We start from the raw sequence: 18,715 nt of genomic DNA, 5'->3' as shown, positions 1-18,715 counted from the left end.
GTCTGACTGGTGGAGGTGCTAGATCAGGTGACTCAAGACCTAACTCCTTAGCGTGTCGTTTTCTCATCTTTTTCTTTAATAACGCATAACCACCACGTGACAGTACGTGTGGTGTATCATTAAGCTTTTACCTCTGCTGGGCGGCTATCCTTTTCACCTATGAAAAAATGAAAATCATTAAGCATAAATCACAAATTAAAATCTTGTGCGACGAGCAAAATATTAAAAAACATACTTGCCACTCAGAAGTAAGTCTAGATTCTATAAACTGCACCCACTCCTCCTCAGTTATTTTATATTTTGTACATGAAGTTTCGTTCTGTTTAGAGCCAAAGACGTATTGACGTGTCATTCTCGTCTTGAAGTCCCTCCACCGGACTACAATGTAGGATAAAATCTTCTTCCTTATCCTCTCATCATTAGGGATATATCAATTTTCCTGTTGAAAACAAAATTAATGTTAAAGCATGATCAACAAAAATAAGTCAATGATGGAAGTAAAACATCTTAAACATACCAAAATATCCTGCCATAGTAGATTTTTGTCAACTTGTGGGACATCATCCCAACAGGTAGCGACAATAGGGACATGTGCTTTTGCCATCACGCCCAAGTAACTTTTGAACGATTTTGCATGTGCCCCAATAGACACAAATGTTCAGGGATTAAACTCCACCGTCACTGGTTTCTCATTAACCCGACGTGATGTGACATCAGGAATCTGAGTCACAAATCTACCCCCTCCTTCCGTCGGATCTGATCCAGAGCTTGTCATACCTGTTTACAAAGTGTTAGTACATTATAGTTAGAACAAAAAAATAAATAAATTGTACAAGTAATTAAAACAATGCTAAGACACCTATTTATCCCATATGCCTTCGTTGTGATCACATCGAGTTTCATGTATTTCATCGGGTACATCATCGACCTTATTTCCAATGGTTCTTGATGGGAAGGAGGTTGTCTCAAGTATATCTAGAGAGTCTTCATCATCAATTGTGTGCATGGCTCTGCCTTCCAATACCACTGACCATTTATGATTCACTGGGTCAGTGACATAGAATATTTGTCTTGCTTGACTAGCCATAATAAATGGTTCATCCGTGTAACTCATTTTGTTAAAATCCACCAAAGTGAATCCGAGGTCTTCTGTCACCACGCCAGAATTACTGTCAACCCATTTACACTTGAAAACTGGAACTCTAAAAGTGACATAATCAATTTCCCAAATTTCTTGTATTATTCCAAAATAATTGATTGATGCTGTAATTGGATTCTTATCCTTGGAACTAGAAAAGTGTACAGCCTCAGCTTGTAGGGTAACTCCACTATTTTGAACTCTACTTCTATCGTCTTCCTCCTTTGAATAAAATAAGTAATTGTTTATGTAATAGCCGCTGAAAGTGATCACATCAGTGTTAGGTCCACGAGCTAGTCTCAATAGATTTTCAGAAACATTCAGAGTCGCATAAATCTTTTTCTTAAACCAAACTAAAAAGGACTTGTTATGTTCATTAAGTGTCCACTTTTCACTCATACGTGGATGTGCTGACTTAATATCATCAATGTGTTGTGAAATCTATGGAATAACATCCTCTGTGTTGTTTAAAATGTACACATGTGCTTGATTAACTTCTTTTCCACTAACACTTTCAATCCTTACTCCTCGAATTCCCTTTCCTTCACGTATGTTTTCATGTCTTTTCTTTGGAAGTCCTATTGGGTGACAACTTGGCATATAACCTGAGCAAAATTCAATGGTTTCCTCTACAATGTAGCGCTCTATAATCGAAGCTTCCAGTCTCAATTGATTCTTAACATATCCCTTTAAGGTTTCATGTATCTTTCAACCGGGTACATCTACCTCAAGAAAACCGGCCCACATATTCGAATCTCTCTCACTAGATGGACAATCAAATGAACCATGATATCAAAAAATGGGGGTGGGAAATACATTTCCAATTGGCATAATAGTCTGATGGCCTCATTTTGCAAATCATCTAACTATCGAGGATCAACAACTTTCTTGCAAATGGCATTGAAAAACAAACTCAAACGTGTGAGAATACCTCTAACAGAGGCAAGTAATATGGCTTGAATAACTACTGGTAAAAGTTGTTACATTAAGACATGACAATCGTGAGACTTTAAACCAACCAACTTCAAATCTTTCATAGAAACAAGGCTACTAATATTCGACGAATAACCTTGTGGAACCTTCACACTATGTAAACATTGACAAAAAATTTGTTTTTCGTTTTTTGAAAGAGTGTGACAAGTTGGAGGAAGATAGGTGCGTCTTCCTATGGATTGCGGATGTAACTCAGAACGAATTCCTATGTCAACCAAGTCTTGTCGTGCTTTCACTCCATCTTTTGTCTTTCCTTTAACGTTTAGTAAAGTCCCAACAACACTATCACATACATTTTTTTCAACATGCATCACGTCTATGCAATGTCGCACATCAAGTTTACACCAATATGGAAGATTGAAGAATATTGATCGCTTTTTCCAAATGTTTTTCTCAATAGTCTTCTTTTTATGTTTTCCGAAGACAACATCAATGTTCCTCACCTGGTCGTATAATTCTTCACCATTACGTGGTCTGCACACTACATCATCCTCAGGACTTCCATTAAAGGCTTTTTTCAATCTACGGTAAGGGTGATTTCGAGGAAGGAATCTTCGGTGTCTTGTGTACACAGTTTTCTGCCCATGCTTCAGTTGAAGATAGCTAGTATTTTTTTCACAAATCGGACATGCAATAGGACCTTTAACACTGTAACCACTCAAGTTCCCATATGCTGGGAAATCATTTATGGTGCAAAACAACATTGCACGCAAACGAAAGTTTTCTTCTGAATATGAATCAAAGACCTCGACGCCCTCTTCCCACAACATTTTTAAATCGTCAATTAATGATTTTAGATAAACATCAATGTCATTTCCAGGTTGTCTAGGACTCGATATCATCATAGACAACATCGTGTATTTTCTCTTCATGCACATCATAGGAGATAGATTGTAAATCATGAAAATAACTAGCCATGAACTATGTTTGCTACTTAAGTTGGCATAAGGATTCATACCATCGGTAGCAAGTGCAAGTCCTAAGTTTCTCGTCTCTACACTAAATTCGGGAAATGTGCCATCAATGTTCTTCCATTGGGGGGAATCAACTGGGTGTCGAAGAAGATTATCACATTTTCTTCCATCAACGTGCCACATAAGATTCTTCGCATCTTCTTTAACAAAAAACAATCGTTTCAACCTAGGTACTATAGGTAAATAACACATGAGCTTAGCTGGTCAACTTCATTGTGTTCATCGTTATTTCCATCAAGTTTCTTCTTAAATCGTGACGAACCACACGTCGAACACACCTACATTGAAGCATACTGATCTCTATACAATACACAATCATTGGGACATGCATGTATCTTTTGGTATTCCAAACCCATTTGACATATAATTTTCTTCGTGTCGTAATTACAGATAGGTAACATGTTATTTTCTGGTAGCATCTCCTTCAGCAACTCCAACAATTTCGTGAAACTTTTATCAGTCCATCTGTTTCTTGCTTTCAAACAAAACAATTTCAAAGATGCATCCTGCATACAACTCTTGCTCCGAATTGTTCTTAAGACTATCGTATAAATGAGCTCTTCCAAAATTTTCTTCGCCAACTTCACGTACCATTTCGTCTAAATGATCACTCATCCATTTGTCGACGTAATTCGAACCTCTTAAAGTTGTTGGCTTATATAATACTTCCCCATGCCAAGTCCAAACTGTATAACTTCTCATTATTCGATAGATGAACAGATGATCATGGATGTTGTCCAATTTTTTCATATACTTGATTGAGACAACGAACACAAGGGAAAAAATATGCCCCGTTCACTGGTTTTGCGTGTTCTTTAACATATTGTATGAACTCGAAAACCCCTCGCTTATACTCTTCACTAATACGACGCTGATGAATCCAGCTTCGATCCATACTACTACACTGAACGAAAAGAATCCACGGAAAAAAAAACTAACTTACGTAGAGAAACAAAATAAATACCTATCATACGTTTAAGGAAAAAAATAAAGTATCATAGTATACGTACACGAACACAAATATCTATCGTTATACATATATCATACGTCCAAAATCGACAAACACGAACACATATATCATACGTAAGAGATATTGAAGGTAAAAAAACCAAACCTGAAATGGTGTCATCGGAGAAGATGACGAAGTTCGCTGACAACGAATGAACACAAATATCATACGTTGAAGGAAAAAAAACTATCATAGTATCGTTATACATATAGATATCATACGTCCAGAATCGACAAACACAACACAAACACGAGCACATACATCATACGTACGAGTATTTTAAGAAAAAAAAACATACTTCAAATGGTGTCACTAGAGAAGATGACGAAGTTCGCTGACTCCGTATGAAAAATAGCCTAAAGATAAATGAAAAACAATCGGTCAACCTTAGGAATGAGAACCAAATGACATTAGAAAGACAGAAATGACTTAAAAATAACCTTTTTTCTTTATCACAGTCGTCCACCAAGAAGAAAGTTCAAGCAGAAATGGAACCGCGAACAAACAGTGAGAGTGTGTTTTGTTTTTACATTCAATAAAAAACTTTCACGTCGTATACAACAAAAATTTGACGTTATGTTTAAAAGCAACGTCGAAGTCCCAAACCATTCGACGTTTTCTTTTAAAATAGTGTGCCTTTTTTATTAATTTTTTTTAAAAAATTGCAAAGGTTACGTCAAATTTGAAGGGGCTTGAACGTAGTATTGGAAGCCACAAGTTTGTACCTTTTTATTTCTTTTTAGTTTTTTCTTTTGAACACGAGAGCATTAATAGAACGTCAAGTTCTGTTGGAATTTGACGTTTTGTTCTTCCGCCTAAAAGTACCATACTTTCGGATCTTTTTTCTTTTAGTATTGTTAGAGCCTTGTGTTTTTCTGTTTTGTTTTGGTTGTTTTGTATTGTTGGCTTTATGTGCCATTTTTGTTTTGGCTTGATCTGATTGTACTTCTTGACTAAATATCAATGAAATCAAAGTTTATGGTTAGCTCAATCTGTGAATGAAAAATTATATCTGTGATTGAGTGAAACAAATAGCACTTAAATCGATTACACAATGAGTGTATGCAAATGAAGTATTGCTTACTGTTACATTCATACATTTGCATTCTCATATATTGTCTGTAATAATTCATGCACTATATTGATTCTAAAATGCTTGATCTAGAAAGACCATGAAAGGTTTTGTAGGAACATCAATTGCTGACAAAGATGATATGGAAAATCAACTTACAGAAAGCAAGAAGTCGATTACGACTTAGATCAAATCGATTGAATACCAATAGGGGTTAAAGATTCCAAACTTTGAGATATCTATTATCTTTAAACCTTGCTTTATATTCTGTGAATGTTTATTCTGCTTATATCTTAATGCTTATACATTGTATCTATGCTATGAGATGATAAGAGAATAAATTGTGTTTGATGATTGAAATTGTATCTATGCTCTGTTATTACTGTCTTGCATTTTCTTTGATACAATGTTGGAATATGCTTTAACATGCTCTGATATAATCTGATTACTGCATTGTACATCTGTGTTTTGAGATTGAAAAATGCATAATGACAAGGGGAGCATTGCATATCTTTGATCTATTTCACTTGTATTCATTTAAGGGGGAGAAAATCCTAAATCATGTGAATAATATTGTTAAGGGGAGTGATGAGAGGGTCGCACCTCCCACAAAAGTTGTGCATAAAAGAATGCAGTATAGTACTAGGAAGTGACTCCTAGGTCGTCTCTCAAGGACCAAATGTGGTTCAGTCTCAGATCAAACACATAGTGGGGGGTTTTGATAGATTTTTGTGAATGCAACTGAACTTAAATAAGACACTAATGCAAACGGAAATGTAAAAACGGTCTCAATTACAAAATAAAAGTGGTTGGTCACTAAAACTAACATTACAACTAAATCAAAGAAAACTTGCGTGACTCACTTAAATTGAGATTGCTAAACTAGAAAACGTAACATTGAAAGTGACAAGCATGTGAAATAAAATTAAATGTCCAAGGTACGAAAAAAAAAATGACAGCAAGACTAAAACATTCAATGCAAAAATTTTAACCAATAAAAAAAAAGGAAAAGTAACTTTCGTGATGATGAGCATCCAAAGAAGCAATTTGCGACTTAGAAAAAAAAACATGACTTAAAAGTTAGCAAGCATTCCAGCATGTATTCAATATGAAAATTTGTAACCAAACTTAACTATAAGATTAAGCATTAAAATAATAATAAAGTAGACCCTTGGAGCTCTTCTGGACGTGGTAGCAGTCCTATTCTAATTGGATGAAAATTGAATCCATGTGCTTCCAAAGGTTGGAGGTGAAATGAATCACCGCCTCTCCTTGCTCCAAAATGAAATCAGCCCGCTAATATTCTAAGAAAAGGATCAACAGCAGCTAGCGCACCCCAATGCAGGACGTGACAGCTCCCTGCCACCGTACTCCACTTCTTCACTCTAAATCACCTTCTCGGCCTTCTATTTTCCTCATCATCAATCACCCAACATTTGCCTCCTGTGCTCCATGTACAAATCCTATCTAATCACCTCTTCATCAACTAGACCCGTGCCTCATTCCAGGATGTTGTTTCCAGCTCACAAGTGACCGTGCTTATCTTCTCCCATTAAAATACAATAAACCTTGCTAAAAGCATTTAAATGTGCTGCTCCAGATTCCCATCCCAAGGCTGTGACCTCTCTTTTCAACAATGAATCAACACTTTTTCCATTAGCAAAAAGTAAATGCAGCACTCCAAAGCAAATGTAAAGAAAATTTAATCACCCCACACCAACGTTGGACGTAACCATAGCTAGAAAAATAATAATCAATTGAACTTGCTGCACCTCAAAAATTAATTTCTGCGCACCAAACCAAAATGAAATTCCTGTGTGCTACTCATTCTTCATTCAATAACAATGTTCCAAAAAAAAAAGTCAAGAACCCCCCAAAAAACGAGAGCCCGAGAGTGTAAAGTAATGCCCTTGCAAGTGGCGGCTGGACTAATTCCAAGGGCCGTGGGTCACCTTTAATAAGGGTGGGGTCCACACAAAAAACCCTAAGGTGCCATGTCATTTTTCCTTCACATTTTGGGTCTAGTCTACTTTACCAAAAATTGTCCCAAAATGTAAAAGTTGATACAGAAATTCTAAACTACTGAATTACAATTTAATTAATTCTAAAATGTCTGTGTGGAGAGTCTTGAATTTATTTGGCATTCTTCCTGATGTCCCAAAATGTATTTCCGAAATTTCCCTGCACTTCAAAAATGCACTTAATCAGCTCAGAAAATCCAAATTAGCACAATTACAAATTTCCAACCAAATTAAGCAGAATTCGGAAAACGGGGAAATAACAAACAATTAAACACAATTCCCTGGTTTATTTAAGTGCAATAAACTAAATATAATTCAAGAAATAACGACTCATCAAAATAGACCACACTTAGTCTTTTGCACTCCTGGGCAAAACCAAAACGAAAACCAGGGAACTACTCAACATCAGGGAGCTGACACAGACTCGACAGATAGACAACAAAGACTCCAAAACAGAAACACAGTTGCACAATTCTCACAAAATCTGGACGGTAAAAGGTATAGGCAGAATCCCACACAGAGTCAATGAAAGCAAATACTCAAAGAATCATCCAAACAGTTCAGTACAAGGAAAACATTCAATCAGTTCAAGAGATGAATCAAAAGCAACAAAGCCTCACAGATGCACACAATCAGTGTTTCTCTCAAGTGTTTAAGGTAAATCAATGTCACTCAATGCACTCAAGAAAGCAATCACAAATAGACTTGGCAAGCCTCTAATATCAACACTCAGGCACATACACATGTTCAAATCAAAAGGTCTTTTCATGGTTGTAATGGGGCCAAGGACAAGGGAGGATATATCTGGATAAGAAGCTACAAACCATAAGGAACAGAGGAGCAATAGGGAACAAGTGTGAACACATTCAAACACACCCACAACCTCTAATTCCATCCTCTTCTTGACTCCATTATTCACAATTATTCACATTTTTTTTTCACTATTTTTCTGCTCTCTTTTTTTCATCCTGTCTCTTTTCTTTTCTCTCTTTTCAACAACTGTAAGACAAGATACACAATATTTACCAAAACAAAACAAGAAGAGGAACCAACTAGCCAACTCATCAGAAACCCCAAGGAGACCACACTTGTTCCCAAAACACTTCCAAAGCTCCAAAATTCCCTAAGGTTAAGGTAATCATGGTTTTTCACTTAGGGCTAGTGTATGAGCTTCAAAACAAAAATGGGAAAGTATAGGCTCAAAAGGGTTTTCAAAGGATCAGAACAAGGTAAGCTTATTTGGCTAGAGAGGCTCAAGAACAAAACTGCCTTTATCACTTCCAAACATGCATATCAATCAAGAATTATCAACAAGAGTCAAGCCAAGGCATATGTGCAAGCAATCAAGAGACATATCACACACAAGAAAGAACATAAAGTGGCTCAAATTCTCACACAGGGCATTTGTCACAATCAATTCAACTCTCAAACATCATGATCATCTTCCAAGCAAAGAAAAGCAAGGAATCCAACATCTCAGAGTATCAATGAAGTGAAGGAAAACTGACAACCTAACCACAATCCAGAAATCAAGAGAAACATGCAAAACTGTACACAAGACACAACAAAAACTACCTAGAAAAGAAAAAATTTAACCAAGAAAACAAAAACTAACAAAGAAAAATCAGAATCTCCCCCAATAGACCACACTTAAACTACACAGTGTCCTCAATGTGTCATAAGCATAAGATCAGAAATCAAAACAGTCAACAGATCATGGACAAGTGCAATAAAAGTAGGGAAAGGGGGAGAAGAGAAAAGAAAACTCCCCTGGTCATGGTGGCAATTGCCAATTTTGGACTATCAGGGAGATGTCTTCCACCACAGGATTCAGCAAACAAGTTTTGAGGAGGAACAACTTCATCAGTACTGCCATATCATCCAAACGAGATGTTTCTTCTTTCTTCTCCCAGCAAACTGTTCCATCAGTAGCTTTCCTTCCACTGGCAGTTGTTCAGTGTGTGACACCGGAATGGAGATCTCTGGCTCAGTCAAAGAAGTAGCAGTACACTCTCCTTCATTAATCATGATTTCCTTAATGTCAGCACCTGTATTCTCATTTAATTCTGCAGCATGGTCATCAAACTCACAATTAATAGCATCTGTTATACGCTTAGAATCTGTCTGTAACACATAATCAATTTCAATACAAATCGGGCAAGAACCAGATTCACAATCACATTCAAAGTTCTCAGAGAACTGTGTCAGATCAAAGTTCAGTCCTAACTCTATAGAGTTATCAGATTGCACAGTTTCCACCTCAAAATCAATATTGATATATGCATCATCAACAGAATCAAAGGTCAGTTCAAGGCTATTATCATTCAAAATTTCATCACGGCAATCATGTCCATTCAAAACAACCTTTAGACCAATGGGTTCAATGGCTGATACTGAATCAAAAATTTTAGAATGGTCAATCAAATCTGTATCAGTATCAGTCATGAATCCTATAGAATCAGTGTGCATCAAATCACAGGCATTTGAATGTATAAGCAAATCAGGTAAAGTGTTTGGAATCTCAAGTTCAGAATAAACCTGTTTTTGCTCATTGAAAATTTTCTTACCAATCTCCAAGTCATCAGCTGCATCCTCAAGGCTATCATTTAAATCAAGGTCAGTGCAAGGATAGTGAACATCAGGTATGTCAATGTGCTCTACAGGGAATAATGAATCCACAACATGAGTGTGCACATGTGTATCAATATCAGAATCCAGAACAGGCTTAAATGGTTCAAGTTTTACCAATTCAAAAGCATTAAAATTTACTTGAACCTCAGATACATGAGTAGGGATTTCAAGTTTACAGTAAACCTGCTCAGGTTTTTCCTTTACTACCTCACTTGGATTTTGACCCGCCAGCTTGCAGAGCAACTTCTTTGCCTCTGTTGGAGTTTGTCCATCAAAGATCCACCAGCAGCTACATCCACTAATATCCTTTCATTGTCCAGGAGCCCTTCATAAAAGTAAATCAAGAGCAAATGCTCTGAAATTTGGTGGTTTGGACAGGCTGTGCAGAGCCTGTTAAACCTCTCCCAATAATCTGCCAGGCTTTCTTCTTGAAATTGCTCAATGGTAGTGATCTCCCTCCTAATGCTGCTTACCTTTGCTGCTGGAAAGAACTTGTTGAGGAATCTCTGTTGTGTTTCCTGCCAACTATCAAAAGGATACTGGTATAGGAACCAGTCTCTTGCTGCACCTTGAAGGGACATTGGAAACACTTTCATCAACACTGTCTCCTTTGAAACACCAGGAGGCCTCATCGACAAACACACCAAACAAAACTCCTTGAGGTGCCTGTATGGATCTTCATGTGCCAACCCATGGAATTTGGGAAGACTCTTGATCAGATCATATATCCAGTCTTGAGAATCTGTCATCTCCTCTATTGTAGTGCAAAACCTGTCTCAGACCTGGACTTCCACTTCAAACAAAGATTAAACCAAACATATAGAAAAAACTAACATGGGGGAAAACCATTATTTACATAATTTGAAACTTCCAGAAACAACAACTAAATGCACAAAATACAAAAAATGATAAAAATCTAAAAACACAAAAATCGATAAAAGAAGTAAACCCAAACAAGACTAACTAAACATCCTAAAACACATCACACAACACAACACTAACACAACAAAAGACACTAACACAACAAAAGACCTAAGATGAACCGTTGGTCCCCGGCAGCGGCGCCATTTTGATGAGAGGGTCGCACCTCCCACAAAAGTTGTGCATAAAAGAATGCAGTATAGTACTAGGAAGTGACTCCTAGGTCGTCTCTCAAGGACCAAATGTGGTTCAGTCTCAGATCAAACACATAGTGGGGGGTTTTGATAGATTTTTGTGAATGCAACTGAACTTAAATAAGACACTAATGCAAACGGAAATGTAAAAACGGTCTCAATTACAAAATAAAAGTGGTTGGTCACTAAAACTAACATTACAACTAAATCAAAGAAAACTTGCGTGACTCACTTAAATTGAGATTGCTAAACTAGAAAACGTAACATTGAAAGTGACAAGCATGTGAAATAAAATTAAATGTCCAAGGTACGAAAAAAAAACGGTAGCAAGACTAAAACATTCAATGCAAAAATTTTAACCAATAAAAAAAAAGGAAAAGTAACTTTCGTGATGATGAGCATCCAAAGAAGCAATTTGCGACTTAGAAAAAAAAACATGACTTAAAAGTTAGCAAGCATTCCAGCATGTATTCAATATGAAAATTTGTAACCAAACTTAACTATAAGATTAAGCATTAAAATAATAATAAAGTAGACCCTTGGAGCTCTTCTGGACGTGGTAGCAGTCCTATTCTAATTGGATGAAAAATTGAATCCATGTGCTTCCAAAGGTTGGAGGTGAAATGAATCACCGCCTCTCCTTGCTCCAAAATGAAATCAGCCCGCTAATATTCTAAGAAAAGGATCAACAGCAGCTAGCGCACCCCAATGCAGGACGTGACAGCTCCCTGCCACCGTACTCCACTTCTTCACTCTAAATCACCTTCTCGGCCTTCTATTTTCCTCATCATCAATCACCCAACATTTGCCTCCTGTGCTCCACGTACAAATCCTATCTAATCACCTCTTCATCAACTAGACCCGTGCCTCATTCCAGGATGTTGTTTCCAGCTCACAAGTGACCGTGCTTATCTTCTCCCATTAAAATACAATAAACCTTGCTAAAAGCATTTAAATGTGCTGCTCCAGATTCCCATCCCAAGGCTGTGACCTCTCTTTTCAACAATGAATCAACACTTTTTCCATTAGCAAAAAGTAAATGCAGCACTCCAAAGCAAATGTAAAGAAAATTTAATCACCCCACACCAACGTTGGACGTAACCATAGCTAGAAAAATAATAATCAATTGAACTTGCTGCACCTCAAAAATTAATTTCTGCGCACCAAACCAAAATGAAATTCCTGTGTGCTACTCATTCTTCATTCAATAACAATGTTCCAAAAAAAAAAGTCAAGAACCCCCCAAAAAAACGAGAGCCCGAGAGTGTAAAGTAATGCCCCTGCAAGTGGCGGCTGGACTAATTCCAAGGGCCGTGGGTCACCTTTAATAAGGGTGGGGTCCATACAAAAACCCTAAGGTGCCAAGTCATTTTTCCTTCACATTTTGGGTCTAGTCTACTTTACCAAAAATTGTCCCAAAATGTAAAAGTTGATATAGAAATTCTAAACTACTGAATTACAATTTAATTAATTCTAAAATGTCTGTGTGGAGAGTCTTGAATTTATTTGGCATTCTTCCTGATGTCCCAAAATGTATTTCCGAAATTTTCCTGCACTTCAAAAATGCACTTAATCAGCTCAGAAAATCCAAATTAGCACAATTACAAATTTCCGACCAAATTAAGCAGAATTCGGAAAACGGGGAAATAACAAACAATTAAACACAATTCCCTGGTTTATTTAAGTGCAATAAACTAAATATAATTCAAGAAATAACGACTCATCAGGGAGCATCATAATCTATTTTTGATATATATGATGCATCTCTATGTTACTGATTATTTGTGTATCAATCATTGTTTGCTTACCCTTTTTGCTAATTCCAAAAGGGGGAGAATTATGATGATCGGTAATTAGTTGATAACCTGTATTGATTTGTGCAACATGGTTGTTTATTAATCATGGTTGTACATCATAAAAAAAGGGGGAGTTAAGATTGTTGATAGGGGGAGCAAAGGTTTTAGCTTAACCCAAAATCTCAGTAATATATGAGTTTTTGATGATGACAACACATAATTAATAACACATGTATATTCTGTGTTACATGTTTCATATTTACATGTTATATGCTTTTCATCACTATGTTAAATCTGCTTAAGCATATATGATAACATGTTTGTGTTGTTCATTGGATATCACTGTGTTACATATGTGTTTTTATGTGTGAATGCATGACATTTGATGTTGAAAAGGAAAACCACAAGCACTTATGTTGAACTTTAAATATGTGGCAAAACAACAGTTTTAAGTCGACTTCATTATGGGGTGAATCGATTAAAATTCGTGTATTTGCACAAACTATTTTCAAATGTGCTGTGAGAGTTTTCAAAGAGAAAGTTTTTCAAAACTATGCTTAAAATTGTTGCATAATCGATTGCATGGGTGTTGTATTCGATTAAGTTAGTTATTGTTTTGAATTATTGTTAATGCTTGACATAACTGTCTAACGGTCATATTTTTTATTGTGTTGACCAAGCATTAAATGTTAGTCGACTGCATTAATTGTGCATTCAATTAATTGTCGTGATTGCTTCTAACTATTATAACAGAATTGTTGTATTCGAATGCATTAGTACCTAAGTCGATTAAAATGCGTCTGAGATGAGTTATTCTATATATTGACGCAAATTTGATTTTTGTGAGAACTTTTGTGATTCTAACATTTTCATATCTTTTGCAGAAAGTTGTGATCTTACAGAAAGTAAAGAAAAGCTCTAAGAAATAAGAGTGACCGTGGTGATCAACTACTTGTGATTTCTTGAAGAGCAAGATTGCTGTGTTTTTCAAAGGCTGATCAAGTTGCACATTTGGGTGTCATTGAGAGATCAGATTCTACAGTATTTTGAAGATTGGTTTGAATTTCCCTGTTGTGATTACAAGAAGAAGAGTGTGCGACGTTATTGACTTTGAGAGTGTCTCAAAGGGTTTAGACAACAGAAGAGGGGATTCTTGTTGTTGGTCTTGTTGTGTATTGCCTATATTTTGATTAGAGGGTTAGAGAGGTGTTTTATATTTTTGACGTGTGGTCACTATAAAAGCCTTGTTGTAAAAACCTTGATCATTGTAGTGCATTGGTTTCCTGTGGTTGGAAGGACACTAGATGTAGGCTTGGCCGAACCAGTATAAAAGCACAGTGTTTGAATTTTCTCATCCCTACTCTCTTTATTCAATCAATTATGTTCTGCATTCATTTGATTAAATTTCTACTGCATTGAAATGTTTATAAATTATTTAAAGCTTATGATTTATTTGTGTTTATTCACTAATCTTCTTTTCTTCCATAAGTTGTGTTTTTATCCAGATTATTACTAAAAGCTTTAAATCAAAGGAGTTTTTGATCATCATAAAAAAGGAGGAGAATGTTAGCAAAATGATGAAGATGAAGTTTTGATGATGTCCAAATCAAGTCAAGAGAAATCAAGATTCAAGAAGATATTTTGACGACTTGAATTGTTATAAAAAGCTTTTGTAATATTTGTAATTTAATATCTAGAACTTAGGTTCTTAGTGGTTTTGATTCCATGTACTTTCGAATTTCAAAATTGTTGCTCAGAGTCAAAAAGGCATTGTATTAATCGATTAAACCTAGTTGTTAGAAATAAGGAGGCTTGTTTCTTAACACCGAGAGGGGGGTGAATTAGTGTTTTATAAAAACTTAAACTTTTCAAATATTTTTGAGAAATTAGAATGATCTTTAAACTTTTTTGTGTTGGAAGTAAATGCGCATGCAAAGAAAGTAAAAAGATAAGGAAACAAAATCAAACTCAAGATTTTTGTCCTGGTTCGGCCTCAATGCCTACATCTAGTCACTCTCCCAATCAACCTTAGATTTGAGAGTATTTCACGATAATGATCAGAGTATTACAACAAAGGTTTTACAAAGCTCTCTCAAATTTAAACACCTTTTAAACTCTCAATCAAATATAGAAATAGAATACACCTGCACACACAGAACCACTTGTCCTTTTTGTAGAAACCCTTTGAGAATCCCCTCTCAAAGTCTAAGAGCTCCACACTCTTTTTCCTGACATGCACCTCCAGGGAAACAACAAATAAATAATTGCATAAACTTCTTCTAATCAAACCAGATACACCTGTAGTAGTGCTATTGTGATCAACCAATGTAGTCCACGAAAATGCCGCTCAAGAATGCCTCAAGATTCTTCAAATTCTTCACGTTCTTGATTCTTTGAGCGTATGTACAACCAGTAAAATATTTTCTCACCGAGAATATCAAATATGACAATTTACAATTGATCAAAAAGTTATTGTATTGCATGCAATGCGTCAATATATAGTTTTTATCAATTCAGACCCAAAATAATCGATTACGTTACTTATGTAATCGGTTACATTAAAACAGATGTAACAACATTACAACAAACTCGGCTCTTTATTGAATGTTCAATTAATGTAATCGATTTGCAATTAATGCTGGTCAAACATATTTAAAAATATGACCGTTAAAGCAATTATGACAAACATGAAAATTGTTTTCAAAAGATAGCAAACTTAATTGATTACATAAAATGTGTAATCGATTAAGCTTAACACTTAAACACATTTTGAAAACTTTTCTCCTTCAAAATTCATCACAACACTTTTGAAAATGATATGTGCAAAGACACGAGTTTTAATCGATTCAACAACTAATGTAATCGATTCAAACTTGTTGTTTTGCCACAATTTTAAAACATAACTTGTCTGCTTAATTGATTACAATAAATTGCAATCGATTAATTCATGCAGATATGCTTTTGTACTTGTGATCCACATCCACATAGTAACACAATATGCATACAAACATATAAACATTTCATTATCAGTAGTATGAAGAATCATCTGTATGTTCACATATGTATTAATCATAGTAAGCATGTACATATACACATATGTATCAATTAATGCAAACATATTTCTTGTTGTGTCATGACAACATCCATGTATTGTTACTGTCAATGTGTTGTCATCATAAAAAAAACTCATCAAGGAGTGGGTTCAACACTCACATTGCTCCCCCTATCAACACTAGTATTAATCGATTAATCATGGTAAGAGCTGAAAACTTAAACTGTGTATGGAATAATAGATTAAAATACCTTTTAATCGATTAGCTAATCGATTAACAAGTAGATTAATCGATTAATTTTGACCGTTGGAGTTTTCTAGTCATTGTACTAACAGTTGTACTCATTTTAATCGATTAACAAATATATTAATCGATTAAAAGCGTTAAATGGCTGGAAACAAAGAATGAAAGAGTTTTTGCTTGAGTCTATAAATAGGCTCTCATTTTTCTTCAACAACAACTCTTCCCTTGTGCTCTAGAACTCATAAACTCTTGAGAATTGTGTGTTCTTGTTCAACTAAAGAAACTCTTGTCTGTGGAGTTGTTGAAGTGCTGCTACGGTGATAGAGGAATAATTGGTTCATCCTTGGTGTGTTTGAGGAAGTGTTCGGAAGAGAAAGTCATCCTTTATGAAGTATTCGAAGGAAGTGTTTCACCTTCTATGAAGACTCAAAGGAGGTGTAGGTTGATCTCTTGTGGTATCAAGAGAGGTGTTTTCAAAAATTTTACAAATTGTATCTATGTGATTGTAATTTGTAATTGTTTTGTGAGTAGTGAATTGTTTATCTTGTTTTGAGATGAGCGACTGGATGTAGGATTGGTAAGATCCAAACCAGGATAAAATCATCTCTGCAAATTGGATTTTGATGTTAGATGAGTAAATTTGGATTTTGTTTTGATTCTTGTTGTGATTTATTTTTATCTATGTCTTTCAATCAAGTAAAATGATTGATTTTTGCATTTTAGCAATTTAGCATGGTGTCAAATCTACATAACATATCAATCATATGAGTCCAAGGGTTTTTAATTTTAATTGATAATTTACTTTGATTAAAGTTAAGAAACTTCACATGATTGAATGTGTTTTTGCCAATAATTAAGAATGTAATTTGATAACTGGTAAAAACTTTAACAAGAATTAATCAAGAATGTACTTTGGTTAATTAGTTTTTTACTTTATATAAGAGGTAAAAAAAATAGACATGATTAGGCATAGTAATATTTAATTGAGAATATACTTTCGTTAAACTTACTATGATTAATCTACAAAGTTCTTGCTTTTAATTAAGAATGTATTTTGGTTAAGAGTGAGAACGCCAACAAATTAATTGAGAATTTACATTCATTAATTTAAAAATCTAAGATAATAATAAAAAGTAAACAATAATATTTAGATAATCAATGATGAATCATATTTTGGAAAAACAGTCAAATCAACCTATATTTTATCATTGTTTTTTTATTTTTTTAAATATCTTTATAAATTTCTTTATTTCCATTTTTTGTTACTTCATTCTTTAATCTTTTCTTTATCTTTATCTTGTTTATTATTTTACTAATCTTTTTGTATAACTTTTATAATAATTAATTTGTTAAAAATCAATTCCGTGTTCACTAGGACACGACTTAGGATTGAATTTACTCTTTCTATTTTGTTGGCTACTATCTTAGCAATGTTGAAGTTCTTATAGTTTAATAGTATTAATTTGATCACGTCAACGATAGCGTTATCAATCTTTCATTATCTTTTATTAAATAAACACGTGTGCCTTATAAATGAAATATTTCATGCTTTGCTATTTTCAACACTAAATCAAAATCATGAGTGTTAAACTTTTGTCTACCAATTTCCAACAACATATTGAAGAATGAAACGACCATTTACTATGAAATCCTAACCATGGTAGTCCATTAAAAAATGCACCTTGAGTATAAAAACAAAAGCTAAGCTTTTTTTATAAATAAAACATGATTATATCTTCAATAACATTCAAGAAACTAACTCTAGTTGTGACATCCCAAAATATATAGCAATGTATATATGTAGAATGCATCAATTATAATAATAGAAAGCAGTTAAGAGTACACAATAGATAGGATTAAGGGGTACAGTTATCCAAGTCTGGCTGGGAAGTTTTAAAACTTAAGTACAAGTTCATAATTCTCCAAAATACATGATTGAATAAAGATTCAATGGGACCTAAAGAGTGTTTCCAAAATACAGATCATGATAAAATGAAGGCTAGAAGTCTTTCAAAATAAAGAGCTATTTAAAATAAGAGCTAGTATAAATCCTAAGCACTAGGGCTGGGTCTTCCTCAACTTCCAAAGCTTGCTCCAAAGGTACATCATCACCTACTGCTCACATCCAAAGGATTGGATGATCATCGCAAGGGGGAAAGCAAACACATGCAACACATACAAATGAAAGGGTGAGCTAGGTCTCAAACAAACATACAGATAATTTCAATTCAATCTAGCATTTCCAAGAACGTCCATACACACCTAAACATGTAAGTCATTATAAACATAAATATTTATTTCACAAAACTCATTAAAGCAAGCATCCTATCATGTTAAGACTCCTAGACACGTCCGGACATAGAATGTATGTAGAGCTGGGGCGGGTTGTGCACTTGTGATGGCCCCTACTGCTTTGCAAAGCCATTGCCGAGGGGTTCCACCCGACCATACACAAGGCTAGTCCGTTACCGCGGATTAGACCTTCAGTGATAGCGCCTACCCTAGGACCTCCCACTACTCCCACCACACGCGTCAATCCTCTCTAAGTGAGAATGAAAGACCGTTGGAGTATTAGGGATAACCCCCCATATGGAAGCCTCTCACATTCATTCAATACACTAACTGATCCCACCGAGAGATCTTAATTTCATATTCAATCCGACCACTTTA

The 18,715-nt window shown here is 35.1% G+C and overlaps 1 pseudogene; it reads right to left on the bottom strand.

The window, feature by feature from the left end:
* Window positions 1–859: 859 nt before the first annotated feature.
* On the bottom strand, window positions 860–4,029 carry LOC148196516 (uncharacterized; annotated as a pseudogene).
* Between the last annotated feature and the right edge of the window lie 14,686 nt (window positions 4,030–18,715).

Source organism: Vigna umbellata, chromosome 7 (assembly GCF_029865625.1).
Source record: "Vigna umbellata cultivar VRB3 chromosome 7, Vumbellata_1.0, whole genome shotgun sequence".
In the NCBI taxonomy this organism is placed as follows: Eukaryota; Viridiplantae; Streptophyta; class Magnoliopsida; order Fabales; family Fabaceae; genus Vigna; species Vigna umbellata.
Note: the sequence above shows the minus strand (reverse complement) of the source record. Positions and strands in the feature narration are given on the sequence as shown.